Source organism: Setaria italica, chromosome IV (assembly GCF_000263155.2).
Source record: "Setaria italica strain Yugu1 chromosome IV, Setaria_italica_v2.0, whole genome shotgun sequence".
Taxonomy (NCBI): domain Eukaryota; kingdom Viridiplantae; phylum Streptophyta; class Magnoliopsida; order Poales; family Poaceae; genus Setaria; species Setaria italica.
The window spans coordinates 33,444,260-33,454,715 of record NC_028453.1 but is presented as its reverse complement, the minus strand read 5'-3'; the positions used below and the strand labels follow the sequence as shown (position 1 = coordinate 33,454,715).

The following is a 10,456-nucleotide window of genomic DNA, read 5'->3' as shown; positions in this document are numbered from 1 at the left end:
TGCTTTAACTCTTTAGATTTGACGAGGTGTTAAACTTACACCTGGTGCCAGACAGGCCCTTAGTTAGTTCATCTAAAGGAAAGAATTGATCGTGTAGCGATTGTACGTTTCAGAAGATGAGGCAGCTACTCTGCAGTTATTAACTTTGGACACGTTGGAAGCAACATTTGATTTGTTTCACTTAGGGGGGTGTTTGGAGAGGGGTGCTAAACTTTAGCACCCCCACTTTAGTCCATGTTTAGCCCCCAAGCTTCCCAAACACCCCAGCTAAATCTTGTGGGCTAAACTTTAGCCCCCCTCTAATCATTTAGTCACTTGGGGGTAGCTAAAATGGGCCGGAGGGGGGGGGAAGTGGTCCTGGGGGACCACTTTTTAGTCCATTTAGTCCATTTTAGCTACCCCCAAGTGACTAAATGATTAGAGGGGGGCTAAAGTTTAGCCCACAAGATTTAGCTGGGGTGTTTGGGAAGCTTGGGGGCTAAAATGGACTAAAGTGGGGGTGCTAAAGTTTAGCACCCCTCTCCCAAACACCCCCTAAGTGAAACAAATCAAAATGTTGCTTCCAACGTGTTCCAAAGTTAATAACTGCAGAGTAGCTGCCTCATCTTTTGAAAACGTACAAATCGCTACACGATCTATTTCTTTCCTTTAAGATGAACTAACTAAGGGCCTGTTTGGCAACCAGGTGTTAAAGTTTAACACCCGTCACATCGGATGTTTGGATGCTAATTATGAGTATTAAACATAGGCTAATTACAAAACTAATTGCACAGATGGAGTGTAATTCGCGAGACGAATCTATTAATCCTAATTAGTCCATGATTTGACAATGTGGTGCTACAGTAACCATTTGCTAATGATGGATTAATTAGGCTTAATAGATTCGTCTCGCGAATTAGCACGGGGTTCTGCAATTAGTTTTATAATTAGCTCATATTTAGTTCTTCTAATTAGCATCCGAACATCCGATGTGACACTGTTAAAGTTTAACACCTCGTATCCAAACACCCCCTAAGAGGGACAGTATAGCGATTACCTAGTTTCACGACATCGATTTTATATATGCTTAATCTATGGTCATTTTCTGTGTATGTATATATGTGTACCTTAACATAATTTCTTATCATGCCTGAAAAACAGGCCGAGCACCAGTCATGGATGACATGCAGAAGGTGTGCTTCTACTGCTGGTGCTGTGTTAAGAACAAACTTGATTGCTACCCGGGACGTGATCAGTGTCTAACAACGTGCCCCATTATTACTTGAAATAATGTAATTGCTATGTAGGGAGTTTTTGTGTCTGAATGAATAATGGGGATAAAATGAATACAAACCGAGACGCACACACCGTGCCCAGGAATCTCCAACCGCCGTCGACCGACGGGGAGCGCCGTCCTCCGCTGCTGGCTAACCACTCCCGTCTCCGTCGCGGCACGCAACGTGACGGAGGAAACTAACCGGCCGGCGCATGGCATGCCGACATGTGAGCGCGAAAGGCGATGGCCCGTGGCCGTAACGTACCGAGACGAGCCGACGAGGCCAGGGTTCCTTTGCTGTTGCTGGCGGGCTTCTTCACCGATCGTGTCGTGTCGTGGCATTCCGATCCGCCACGCGCCATGTGCCGCCGCCGATATGATGCCCGGCCATCGTCGTCATCACGCCCGTACGTGCAACCGGGCAGGGGATTAAATAGCCTGGGACTCTCGGCCTTCTTGGACGGCCTCGCTCCTTCAGTATCCACGCGTGCGTGTCGCGGACTCGCGGCGAGCGTTTGCGTAGTAGGGGTCGTGGACAGTGAGGGTGCCGGGTTAGCGAGCGAGGTGGCGGCCGGGCCGACGGGTTATCTCGGAATGGCGGCGGCGCCGTGGCGCGGGGCGTGGCCGGCCGTGGTGATGGTGATGGGGGTGGCGGCGAAGGAGTGCACCAACATCCCGACGGAGCTGTCGTCGCACACGGTGCGGGCGCGGCTCGAGGCGGCTGATGATCCCGGGGCGCCGGAGTGGCGGTTGCGCGAGCTGTTCCGTGGCCACCTCACCTCCACCGACGAGGCCGCGTGGATGGACCTCATGCCGCCGTGCGGGGGGCTGCGCGCCGCCGCAGACGACCCCGTAGGCGCGGAGGAGGAGGAGTTCGACTGGGCGATGCTGTACCGGTCGCTCAAGGGCCAGCAGCTGCTGCCTGGCGGCGGCGGCGGCAGCCGGGCAGTTCCTTGAGCAGGTGTCCCTGCACGACGTGCGCCTCGACCCCGACGGCGACGCGGCGTACGGGCGCGCGCAGCGGACCAACCTCGAGTACCTCCTGCTCCTCGACGTCGACAGCCTCGTCTGGCGCTTCCGGGCCCAGGCGGGGCTGCCGGCGCCGGGAGAGCCCTACGGCGGCTGGGAAGCCAGGGAACTCAGGGGTCACTTCGTCGGTACGCTCCCTCTGATCCCTGACCATCGGCCCACGCACGTCCACCCCACTTGCTCTCTGACTGCTCCCTGCTGCGCGCAGGGCACTACCTGAGCGCGACGGCCAAGATGTGGGCGAGCACGCACAACGCCACGCTCGCCGGCAGAATGTCGGCGGCGGTGGACGCGCTGCACGAGTGCCAGCGCGCCGCCGGCACGGGCTACCTCTCCGCCTTCCCCACCTCCTTCTTCGACCTCTTCGAGGCCATCCCGCTCGTCTGGGCGCCCTACTACACCATCCACAAGATCATGCAGGGCCTCCTGGACCAGCACGCCGTGGCCGGCAACGGCAAGGCGCTGGGGATGGTGGTCGCCATGGCCGACTACTTCGCCGGCCGCGTCGCCAACGTCATCCGGCGGCACAGCATCGAGCGCCACTGGACGTCGCTCAAGGAGGAGACCGGCGGGATGAACGACGTACTCTACCAGCTCTACACCATCACGGTACTGTCAGCCTTCTTTTCATCTCTCTTGGAAAAACCTTCATCAGAGATTCGGAAGCAATTGATGTCTCTTTGTGCAGAACGATCAGAGACATCTGGTGCTCACCCATCTTTTCGACAAGCCATGCTTTGGGGCTACTTGCAGTTCAGGTCTGAACTCTGAAGATCACAACTTAATCTTTCAGACAGAAGCATGAAAACATATTTCTGAACATTGCATGATCTTTTGCCAACATCGTTTTGCCTTTCAGGCTGACAGTCTTTCGGGTTTCCATGCCAACACGCATATTCCGGTTGTCGTCGGCGGGCAAATGCGGTATGAAGTTACAGGAGATCCTCTTTACAAGGTAATTCAAGTACTGCACAGAAATTTAGGTAGAGAGGTCATTTCGGAAAAAATAATTTCCTCACACATGATAATTCCCAACTTTCCAGAGAGTAATAGTGTGCTATTTTTCCTTCCTGCCAATAGTTGTCCTGCTGTTCTGATGCAAAATCTAGTTCAAGCTGACCATAATCTTAACTCGGATGACAAGGAAATTGCAACTTTCTTCATGGACACAGTGAATTCCTCTCATGCCTATGCGACTGGCGGCACATCTGTCAGTGAATTCTTGTAATGCATCATAGAGGCTCAATTTCAGGGTTTTTTTTTCCCAGACTTGCCATGATTGGATCCTGAGGTGTTTTTTTGTCAGGTCCGATCCAAAGCGTTTAGCTGAAGCTCTGACCACTGAGACCCAGGAGTCCTGCACAACTTACAACATGCTCAAGGTGGTTCACTTGTTCTTGCTCACCAACTATAACTTCATTTTTTTTCTTTGTTTAGATAACTCTACAACATTTTTCATGACTAGAGACAAGTTACAATCTGAGCAACAAAACCTGCAGGTTTCACGCCATCTATTCAGATGGACCAAGGAGGTCGCCTATGTGGACTACTACGAGCGAGCGCTGATCAACGGCGTGCTGAGCATCCAGAGAGGCAGAGATCCTGGAGTTATGATCTACATGTTGACCCAGGGCCCTGGGAGCTCAAAGGCAAGGAGCTCCCAAGGCTGGGAACTCCGTATGGTTCATTCTGGTGTTGCTATGGCACTGGTAAAGTGAAAATTCCAACCTTTCGGCCCTGGCAATGGTGATGTAAGGTTCTGAATTATGTGTTTTTTTTTGCAGGGATAGAATCATTCTCTAAGCTGGGAGATTCCATTTACTTTGAGGAGAAAGGTGAAATACCAACACTGTATATTATTCAGTTCATACCAAGCACGTTCAACTGGAGAACTGCAGGCCTTACTGTCACTCAGCAAGTGATGCCCCTCAGCTCATCAGATCAGTATCTTCGTGTCTCATTCTCCATATCTGCAAAGGTAAATCTGCATGAAGTCATCATTAGAGCTACACTATATATATATGACAGAAAACTTTGATGGTCCTTCGTAGAATCAGCACATAGCCCTTTCTTTTATTTTACTGCCATGCAGACAAACGGTCAGTTTGCGACATTGAACGTGAGAATACCATCATGGACTTCTTTGAATGGTGCAAAGACAACACTGAATGACAAGGATCTGAAATTAGCATCTCCAGGTATGCCCAGCCCATCAGCATGGAAGATAGCTGAAAGGGAAAAAAGAAATCCACAAAAAGTTTGATGGATACAATTGCAGGGATAATATTGTTCTGACACAATCTTGATTTCTGTCAGGGACTTTCCTCACAATCAGCAAGCAGTGGGGTAGTGGAGATCACTTATCACTCCAATTACCTATCCACCTAAGGACTGAAGCAATAAAAGGTCTGAAATTGTGCTCTATTAATGATCAAATCACTATTTGAAATGCTGCACTCATTTTAGGGATAGTTACCTATTTATTCACTCTTATAAGCATTGAAACCCCTGATAATTGTATGACAACATGCCATTGAAGTTTATAACCATGAAGAACAAGACTGAGCACTGTGCTGTAACTGAAACTTTCAGATGATCGGCCGGAGTACGCATGTATACAAGCAGTCCTGTTTGGGCCGTTCCTCCTTGCCGGCCTCACCACCGGAGATTGGGACGCCAAGACCGGCCGCGCCACCGCCGCGCCCTCCGACTGGATCACCCCCGTCCCGCCGGAGTCCGACTCCCAACTGGTGACGCTCGTGCAAGAATCCGGCGGCAAGGCTTTCGTCCTCTCCGCCGTGAACGGCTCCCTGAAGATGAAGAAGCGGCCAAAAGACAGCGGCGGCACCGACGCCGCCGTCCACGCGACGTTCAGACTCGCCACCCATGAAGCCTCCGGCTCCTCCGCGATGCTCGAGCCGTTGGGCATGCCGGGGATGGTGGTCACGGAGAAGCTCACGGTGTCCGCGGAGAAGAGCTTGGGTGCTCTGTTCAACGTCGTGCCCGGGCTCGACGGCGCGCTCGGCTCGGTGTCCCTCGAGCTCGGGTCCAAGTCGGCTGTAGCGGTGACGTGCTGAAACACGGCGGTGGCGCGGGGTTCCGGCGGGCGGCGAGCTTTGCGCGGGCTGAGCCGCTGCGGCGGTACCACCTGATGAGCTTCGACGCCAGGGGGGTGAGGAGGAGCTTCCTCCTGGAGCCACTGTTCACCTTAAGGGATGAGTCCTACACCATCTACTTCAACCTTGTAGCTTGAAAGTAGATAATGGCTACAAAAATATGTAGTGGCAATAGCACACATTTTTAAAAATAAATGAAAAATCCGGATGAGGCATTTGCTGAAATGCCAAATGAAAAGATAGTGGTATATCTTTTTTGAAAAGGTACAGCATGTATTAATATAGAAGAGGCAAAAAAAATTACCGAACATTTATTAATTAATATAAAGGAGGTAAATTACAAAATGCAACAATTGACAACAGAGAAAAAACCATCCACGCGCTGTTAAGGATGGCAAGCTAACACGACCAGGGTTTTTTTATTTCTTTTATCAATTTTATTTGGTCTCCATTGAATCACCTAATTTCGTGAAACTTTATATTTTTTATTTGCTAAAATTTGAAACAAAATAAATATCTAGAATCATTATTAAAAAGGATGGATATTTAGTGTGTAGGGAACATGGCCCCATTATGCCATAGTTTGTGATTTTGGTGATTGAGTGACAACATAGTCACTGGAACTAATGGTTTATCAAGCATGTGCCTTGTAGATTTTTAAGGCTCAAGTATGCAAACCAAACCATGGCAAAGTCCAAATCATGGTATTTAAGTATCCAAGCTATGGTATTCTTGATATCCAAATCATGATATTCAAGCATCCAAGCTATGGTATTCAAGTGACCAAGTCATGGTATCTAAGATTATTCTATAGTATTCAAGCATCCAAATTCCTGGAGAAGTTGGGCACAAGTGACCTAGCATCCAAGTGATGGTATCTTTGGTGTGCAAGTGGCGGTATTGAACTCAGAAAAATCAATACTATCGGATGTTCCGATGGTCCACCGGAGCAACCATCGAAGTAACCATCGAAGCAATTAGTACAACGGAAAAACAGAGAAAAAACTTTAAGTGCACCAAATTTTCCAACAGGGGTCATTTTAGTAGCGTCGGATGAATTGTAGAGCGAATACATGGAAGGCAGAGAAAACCCTATAGACATTGAAGCGTCGGACGAACCATATTAAATATGAAGTTCCAAAGAGAGTTTGGGAGAAAATACATCAGCCTTGGATGATCCGATGGTACCATCAAATAAAACATATGATGAAATCCTGGAGAAGTTGGGCGCAGGGGAGCCAACGGCTAGTTGCACCAGATGCTCTGATGCATGCCAAAAATAGACCATCAGAACATCCGATGGTACACTTTAGCTAGCTGTTGGAGCAACGGCACTTTAAGTCCTTGAACTATTTATACCCCCTCCACTTGCCCATTTGGAGTAGTAGGATGTAGTTGGAGTGTGCAGGAATCCATTGGAGATCAAGACTCATCAAAAACACATCCAAGCCACCAAAAGTGCTTAAGTGATTATTTCAAGGCTTAGCACAAGCTTACAAGAGTGATTAGCGCTAGGATAGGCCTAGAGAAAGGGAGAGCGCAAGGTGTGCCTACCTTGTGATCGGTTCTAGGAGTGAACCACAGCTGTACAAGGTGCGCCAGCGTCTTGGAGCCTTGGTGGCTTACCGGAAAGTTTTCGACTCTCCGGCTTGGTGTGGAGTGGCGTTGACAACCGTGTGCAGGGGTGTGGAGACCCCTTTCCTTCGTGGAGAATCTCCTTAGTGGAGATGGCATCAAGGTGACCGGGAAATTTGACGTGAGCCTTAATGGCCAAGCCTTTATGGCAAGTCAAGGGTGTCCCGGAAGAGACTTGGTGACCGAGAAGTAATACTCTTGTGTGAGTGCTTCAACAAAGTGGATTAGTAGTGGCTTAGTGCCTATCGATACCACGGGATAAATCATCATGTCAAGAGTTTACTTCCGCTCATCCTCACCTCTTACGTTTCCGCATTTCATACTTGCAACTTGTGTGTCTTTACTTTCCTAGCGTAGTATCTTGCTAGGATTGGCTCTAGGTTGCAAAAACTTATTTTCGGATGAGGGTTTCACACTAGATCAACCATAGTTGCACATCTTGATAGCATGATCTAGTTTAAGTTTGATGCAAAAGTAGTGGAAGCCATAGGTTAAGGTTTTAAGTTGCCTAATTCACCCCCTCCCCCTCATAGGTTATGAGCATTGATTCCTTACATAATGTTCAACTCCAGACTCGTAGCTTAGTGGTTTGGTAGTAATTTAGTATGAGTGAGGTCCTCGGTTCAAAACCCCCTTGGTACACCTATCAAATTGTATAACAAAGCTTAAACATGTAAATAATGATACTACAATTCAAAATGTTTGAATTTTGTAAACCGCAACTCATTCCCCACCATATATCATGGATTTCGTGAAATTTCAACGAAATTTCGAAGAAATTTTGAACATGATCATGACATTTTACAAGTCCAGTGGTATACCACCAAAGCATTAGGAATCCAACACCACCATGTGTGAGTGTGTGATGCTCAACGAGCACATGACAAGTGGGAGCGGATTTCTCAATAGTGATGCTTTCATGAAGAGAAAATGGCATCCATACACCATCAACACTAACAAGAGATCTAGTATAGCCGTAGAGGGTTTTTCATTCTGAACCCTTGAAGACCTGACAAGAGAGCTGGGGAATGGATCATGGAGAAAAGGTGGAGTGGTCAGCTGTAGTGGTGGGCTCCACCTATGCACATCGGCCACTGCAAGTGCGGTGCGTGATTGACTGCAAAACCAGCTTCATGTTGAGACTGTGGTCAACGCAAAAGGTACATGACGCATATGTCATATCACTTTCTTGTATTCTAAAAGAGAATTAGTCCATGTTTGAAAGGGTAGTGTACACTCAACACGATAAATTCATGTGGATCATCATGTATGCTTTTTAAACGGATACTATATCACATAAGCCAATGCAAAAGGAGCAACACGAGCATGCACGAACTGATTGACTTATGGATTCTTTGTGGTGGAACCTATCCATCTTGGTTCGAGCACTAGACTTCGCATGGGTATTCATAATTTTATAGGTTTATTCCAAGAATATATGATGATATTCTTTAGTGATAGCCTGGTAGGTGAACATAGTCATTGTTCGGAAAAAAAACAAAGGAAGGAGCAACATTCGGTGCACTCACTTTGTATTCATTTTGTTCCCATTATGCATACACAACTCCCCATATATCAATTACATTATTTCAAGTAATAATGGGGCACCTTGTTGTACACTCATCCATTCCTGGAAAGCAAGCATCTTTTTTCTTAGCACAACAATAGCAGTCAGGCTTACTATATAGTCCTCTGCAATCAGAATGGATGCACAGCTTCTGGTTACCCATTTCATCCATGACCGCTCGACCTATTTTTCATGTACGAAAACAAATCTGTTAAGGTTCATGATACATGCACATAAATGACCCTAAATAAAAAAAAACAAATCAGTGTCATGAAACTATACACTCATTAGTGTACCACTTAGTTCATATTAAAATAAAGAAAGAGCTCTAAGCAATATGTTTTTTAAGGATGTGGGCAAAATACCATCTATTTTTGTAGTAATTGACTTTGGAAGACAATGGAAGCAACGTTTCTTATTTATTTCACTTACATTCTGCATGAATAGAGAAGCATCCGAGGAGCATCAACAAAAGTAGCACTAGTGCACCATTGTGCATTCTGTGTTTCTCCATGCTGTAAATGCTTCTTGTATGTTCTTGAGAGATGTGTTCTGCTGGAATGTAATGCATTGATCCATACATTGTTCACATATATAGGACAAATAGACTCTGTGCATGCATGATAATTAGTAGAAATTGATTTTATACATGCATGATAATTAGAAGAAATTAGCCACTGCCAAGCTAGCCATGAATATGGTCCTTTTTAAAGTTAATGGCGTCTAATTTCCTTCTATTTAAATCAGGGCCAGGTTGCAAACTAATTATACTGATATTATGGATAGATTTGCTTGATCCAATTAAGTTTGACACCTATAAAGGCACTTCCTGATACAAGAAAACTTTAAATTTTAGCATCAGTAGATTACCACCAGCTTTTAAACCATATATATCCATATATATCTTCTGTAGTTTTAAGAGCATATGTTAGCTACTCTTTATTGGGCTATTTTTCTTCTCCCTTGCACAATCCTTCTAAAATGCTGGCCAAATTGGCTTGTTCAAATTTAGGCACCTTATGAATTTAGAATTATCTTAATCAGAAGCCACCAACTTATCATGGACAACAGATAGTGATGAGATCACATGGAGCATGTGGTATATAGGATTTCAAGTAATCAATAAAATTATTTTCTACCATAAGTTACTCAGAGAATTTTGAATTCCTTTTCAAAAACAAATTTTTAGTGACTTTCAAAATTCTCTAAAGAAATTTTTGGTAGAAAATAATTTTAAAAATTATTTCATCCCATGATAGTAATATTTCAATGCTTTTGAAGAATTTTTTGAAAGTATTCCCAGACAATTGTTATTGAACATTCTCAGTACAAGGTTTTGTTGCGTGATTTCCAAGAATGACATATCATCTAAGGATTATTGAGTTGATGATGAAACTAAGTCTCTCAATGCAAAGTTTCATTTCATACTTTCATATGTTAGCGGATCATTTAAATATTTCGTTTAAGTGACCAATGGGAGTCGATGAGAATGTATGGAGATGAAACCCAAACCGTTCCATTTTAGTTTCAAAGCGATAACTATGTACACCAAGTTTCATCTTGATAAAAAATCCAGCTCTTCTCTCTTATCATAAATTTCATGCTATGTCATAATTTTTGCCTACATGTCATATCATTTAATGAGAATTAAACCCATAAAACTTGTGGTGACTGGCCTTTTGAACTGTTTGTCCATTAAAAGAGGGACACACATAAAACAAACATTTATGTAATAGTGTAACTACCTTAACAAACCATCGGAAATTCTTAAGCTTCAAAACATGCCCTCGTCCACATTCTTGCATTGCACACTTCCTTGGATTCAGTCGACCAATATTTTTAATCAACGAGATT

General features: G+C 45.5%; 1 pseudogene; it reads left to right on the top strand.

Annotated features, from left to right (window-relative positions):
• The first annotated feature begins 1,849 nt into the window (after positions 1–1,849).
• Positions 1,850–5,537, top strand: LOC101784591 (annotated as a pseudogene).
• The last annotated feature ends 4,919 nt before the right edge of the window (positions 5,538–10,456 follow it).